The sequence below is a fragment of the Schistocerca cancellata genome, chromosome 6 (genome assembly GCF_023864275.1).
Source record: "Schistocerca cancellata isolate TAMUIC-IGC-003103 chromosome 6, iqSchCanc2.1, whole genome shotgun sequence".
NCBI classification, from domain to species: Eukaryota; Metazoa; Arthropoda; class Insecta; order Orthoptera; family Acrididae; genus Schistocerca; species Schistocerca cancellata.
This window is the reverse complement of record NC_064631.1, coordinates 298,301,711-298,307,710: the sequence shown is the minus strand read 5'-3', so window position 1 is coordinate 298,307,710 and position 6,000 is coordinate 298,301,711.

Genomic DNA, 6,000 nt, shown 5'->3' with positions numbered 1-6,000 from the left:
GGAGTGAAACTTTTACCTGTCTTGAAAATGGAAATGTATGTTAGTTTCCAGTAGCTTTTATTTCTAAATGTATCTAACTTTTAACTTATTTCTGATAACACGTCTATTTAATTTCGTTCAACTTACTGATTATTTGTGCATAGTAGAATAATAGTGCAACAGAGTGTTAAAAACAGTAATGATAACTCTTTTAAATTTCACTAGAATGTTTGTTCCTAGATTCATGACCACGTTATTCCTTGGTATGTTTTCACATTTGGCAGAACTTTAATTTTCCGGAGAAATTTTTGTAATTTCAGAAAAAGACTGCAGCACATAAAAAGTGGAAACTTCTTCTTCGCCTTCTTTCTTGTTCTTGTGCCTTTGTCCAACATCGGGGCAGGGCTGGCATGGCTGTTAACGTATTTGGCATGATTAATTTATGGAGTGACAGCATTCCCTTCCTGTCGTCACCCCGTTACCCCCAGGGACGGAATGCGTGTACCCTAACTGTACGGGTGTAACATTATTCGTGTGAAATGGGGCGAAAGCTTTCTAAATGTTTGTGAATCATGTAACTGAGGCAGGACTTGGGTATCAGCCCAGTATTCAACTAGGAGCTATGTGGAAAACCGCCTAAATTCAACATCCATGCTGACCTGCATCCCTTCCCCGCGTCACAAACAATAGTCGCGAGCTGATTTCCCGGGAATTTTCTCATGGGAAGCGCTGAGGCACGCTTCCCGCTTCCCGCCAGCATGGAACCTTCCAGAAAATCTTCTGATAGGGGTATGAGCTTCAAGTCAATGGCTAGCAAATTCACGACCCATGTAGTGGGAGGTAATGTTTTCATAATGACGGCTAGGATTCGTCGCCTGAGCAAACACATAGACGCTGCGTGTCCAGGAGGGAGGGAGGTGCAGCGTGAGCACTTGCCTCCGCGGATCAGTCGATAGAACTTCTCTGTCTGCGTAATCTAAGACAGTTCCCTTCCGGAATCGAGCTAGAGACTTCGCTGGTTTGAGCCACAGTGGAGAATCTGGCATTACATTTTGAGAAATGTTGCTTTCGGCACAGGGAGTGCGTGACGTCGTTCTCAACGTCAGACTTGCTATTCTGTTTAGTCGAGTGAGGATTCTTTACTGTCTGTGGAGTCTGACACACTTTGAAGGGCTTCTTTATGGGAGAATACTTGAAGTTCTGTTCTTGGCTAATGATCAAACAGAACTCTTGACTCGTGTTTTGAGGTAATTTCAGCCCTAGGAGAAGAGGGACGGCATATTGCGACCACTGTGTAGGCAGAGAATGGCACATCTACGTCACCTGCACATCGGCCAACACCCCAGCGAGCAGATTATCGCTGCGGTACAGCTACTTCTACACTTCAATATCTGATTTGCGCTTTCTGGTCAGGCGGACAGGGAAACACTCACAGTAAATGTTCTGAGTTCCAACACGAATGGCTGGCATTGTGTTCTCTATCTCCTCTGTCAACCCGACCTGGTACGGATCCCACACTGATGAGCAATACTCAAGTATAGGTCGAACGAGTGTTTTGTAAGCCATTGCGGTGGTGAACTAGAGCCGAGCTCGCGGCCGCAGACTGTATGTACCACGTCCACGAGCTCTGCTCCAGTTCACCACCGGCAATGGAGGGTGAAGCATTGACAATGCCAGCCACTCGTGCTGGCGAAACGTCAGTCAAATCATCAGACGATCGTCGGCCGAAGAAACCGAGACAGAAGCTAATAGGCAATTTGTCAACAAGTGGCCACGAAAACCTTAACAATTTTGTAACAGCACAACACCATACATCAAAATGGTTCAAATGGCTCTGAGCACTATGGGACTCAACTGCTGAGGTCATTAGTCCCCTAGAACTTAGAACTAGTTAAACCTAACTAACCTAAGGACATCACAAACATCCATGCCCGAGGCAGGATTCGAACCTGCGACCGTAGAGGTCTCGCGGTTCCAGACTGCAGCGCCAGAACCGCGCGGCCACTTCGGCCGGCCACCGTACTTCATTTTATGGACATTCCTAGAAGTAGGTTGTCAATGGCAGTGTCATCTTAACGATTTCCATTGCGGAGACAGCATTGGGCAACCACATATACACATGCTATATGTTACAAACATCACAGCGGTTTACATCACTTTCAAGATGATCCCTGAAGATTGATGTTGGGTGACTTTGAAGGTTGGTCTCACTCGACCTAACCATATTGGAGCAGCAAAATGTGCCGGTGCCCTGTCATGCATCTGCCGGCCGGGGTGGCCGAGCGGTTCTAGGCGCTACAGTCTGGAACCGCGCGACCGCTACGGTCGCAGGTTCGATTCCTGCCTCGGGCATGGATGTGTGTGATGTCCTTAGGTTAGGCGACTGATGACCTCAGAAGATAAGTCGCACAGTGCTCAGCGCCATTTTTTTTCATGCATCTGCCACATCCTCCAACCACGCGTGAAATTCGTCTCCAGTTAGATGGGGACTTAATCGAAACTAGAAACATATTTACTCCAACTAGAACAATATTTCATACTGATGTCTGTGGTGACATGTAACCACAAATTCACAATTATCTCACAACGACTCTTATGTAATAGAATTTCAGTGGAAAGCTTTTTCTGCTATTGTGTACTTTCATCCTTTTCAGCTTTCGCTAGTAGTTACTATACATCTCGTATGAGTACATGGCCGGGCAACTGGTGTTCTGGGTGGTTACTGTGAACATGGACGAAGGAGGAGGGACTGAGATATTTTACTAATAGTAATTTTAATTTTACCTCACTTGCCAATACCAGAAAGCTACATCTTTTTATTTTGTAGCACGGAAAGAATTATGCATTATTACACGTAGAGCTGTATAGGTTCTGGAACATTAGTACGCACTCTGGGCCCTATGAGATGCATCACCGGTAGTGGCTAAAACGGAAGAGCACTTACGTCTTTTACGCGGTCACACGCAGAGAAATTATTCAAAGCGAATCCGACGGCGTTCCTCTACGCTCATATGCCCTCCTCTCCTTCTGTGTCCGTCAATACGTTTGTTATTCCTAACGACCCAGTAACCGACGCTGCATTAAATACATTGCTCTGCAAAGCTTAAGGACGAGACAGATAAAGTAACAACATGGCCCAGAGATAACAACTGGATTTCTCTCACGGGAAAAATCGTCTGGAGACTGGAAGAAGGTCGAAGTGTGACGAGTGTAGCGTAGGAGTCTGGTATTGATATTAACATCTCAGTGGAAGTGCATGAAAGTGCGACAGCATGTTGAAGATATCTCCCAGTCGTACGCAGAAAGCAGGTCTTAACGTGACGTGAGGTCAGCGCGACTATATCGTCAAATGGGGCTGGCTTGTAACACGAGACAATTGAAGGAACGGAGAAGACAGTGTGTGTCACAACCACGTTGCAGTGTGGTCGTGTTCTGCATTACAGTATCACCCAGAGATAACATCTGGATATCTCTCATGGAAAAGAATCGTCAGAAAACTGGAAGATATACGAAGAGTGACGAATGTAGCGTAGGAGTTTGGTGTTGCTCACAGCATTATTTCACGTGCATGATACATTGCAACACGAAGGAGAAGACGTGGTCGGCCACATTGTCGACAGGCAATAATGGACCAACGTCGAACAGAGGGCGCAGTTGCAACTACGTTTAACAAGACTACACGGCACCGCACAGTGGCACAGCGACTTCATGGTCGTGGTCTTGACCAGCACGTTGTGTTCCGTTGACACCAACACATCGGTGCCACCGTTTGGAACTCTGCCAAGAGGTTAGGGATCGGATTACCGAGGAGTGCGGTCGTATTCTCTTCTCGGGTGAGAAGATAGTCTGAGTACCGATTCTGGAAGTACCCTCATATGGCGAGGTGGGAACACGTAATGAGGCAGGAACACTAACGATCGTGATCGTTTTGGTGGTCCAGGTGTTATGATGTGCGGAGGCATAATGTTTCATGGGCGTACTAACTTCCAAAGTTTTCAACACTCGTTGGTCAACGTAATTGTGACGCTGTACTCATTCCTTAAGTGTGTCTTTTCAGCGATGGATTCAGCCCGGACTTTATTTTTATGGATGACAATGCGAGACCGGATCGAACGGAGCAGGTGGAGCTCTTGGAGAAGTTCGGGTGGCCTGCCCATTCTCCCCGACTTAAATACCATCAAGCGCGTATGAGCTACGTTGAGGAGGTGGGGGGAGGGGGATGGGAGGAGCGTACTACAGCACGTCCACGTGCACTAACAACCACCCAGCAGGTTTCAACCGTCCTGGTGTAAGAACGGAACGCCCGATCACAAGGGCTCCTTACCAACCTTTTGGCCGGCAAGGAAGCCCATTGAAGAGCATGCACTGCCGCTCGTGGTGATCACACATACTACTAAGAACTATGTTCCTCCTTTTGTAATGTGCAGGAACCATAATTTTCAGTGACTTCAGTGTAATGACTGTCTTTGAATAAAAGTGTCATTTCATTTTGTCTCACTGCGTATTTCTTTCAGTTACTACACTGCAGATACTCTTTCTATGTGTGGTCTAAGTTTCATCGGGCTCTGTTACTTGGTAGTGGCACATCGTGTGAATAATAATAAAATGAGACAGAATGGCGTACAAAAGTAAACCTTCAGACAATATGCAGGAATGAAATTCAGGCGCTTTACAGCGTAATTGCTTCTGTACACTGCTACATCTCCTTTCGTTGCGAATTCCGGCGTGCGGAGATAAACGGGGAATATTAGCAGGAATGGGGATAATTCGGCCATCATCGCGGCACTTACAGGCACTGTGTAATGAGGCCCTCGAAAGGAAATGCCCCCGCTGTTTGCGCAGCGTGCGCGCTGCGCGGGGGTGTGAGCAGTAATCTGCAGCTCGGCCAAAGGTCATCGGTCACCCCTGTGCCCGCGCTGCGTGGGCGGCAACCCCCTCACCCCTTCCGGAACACTTCCGTCCTTTCCCCGCGTTTATGTCTGCTCACGCGACACCGTAAATCACAATCTGCCGTAACGTGGACCGCAGTACAGGGCCCACCACATTTCGCAGGACGCCTCCGAGGCTTTTAGAGTTCAAAATTAGTTTCATACTGCCTCTCCAAGTAATATAACACTGTTTACCTTTCTACGTTTGTTAAAAGGTTGCTGAAGGCGACCATCTAGATACTCTGCAAGTAAAAGGCCAAGGTCTGAAACTATGTTTCAAACTGAAATGTATGCAGAGGAAAGATCACAGTTCACGTCTAATGATACAATAATGATGAAATTGACCCGTAAATAAATTGCGCTTACAGATTTTGAGGACAGGTTCCTTTTACACACACACACACACACACACACACACACACACACACACACACACACACACACAAACAAACAAACAAGTTCCAACACATTGATGGAGGATAGGACCAACAACTTCGGTTATTAAATCTTCATTTTCCTTCATTATCCGCCACAACTGCGATAATAGTCACCATCTCCTTGTGGTAACTAGTTTCTAACCATCACGTCCATTTTCAGACCATGCCTTAGACTTTAAGTGTACATGCAGTTCCCACATAGTCTAAGGTCTTGGTTTGATGGGCCGAAGCTAGTCACCACGAAGAAACGACTATTATCCCACCTGTGATGGATATTGAAGAAAAATCAAGAAAAAAAGTCTTGTAAACATGGACTCCAAAACTGCGTACCTTAAGAGCTATTGCCAATTGTTCAATAGAAGAAATATGTTTCACGCCAGTGGAGATGCATACGTACTCAAAAGCTCTTAAGGCATGCATTTTAGGGCCCATGTTTCCAGACTTCTTTTATTTTGGTTTGAGAAATAGGCCCTCAATGTCTGTAAAGGAAATTTAGCTACACCCTGTGTATGTGCGTATGCACGATGATACTGCGATTGTGGCAGGAAATATAAATGTCCTTAAAGAAATACATATGATAATGAAAGCCGGAGGAGGAAAAATTGGACTTAACTGCAAACAGAAACAAGACAAATTACTTGGCAATGTCCAATTGT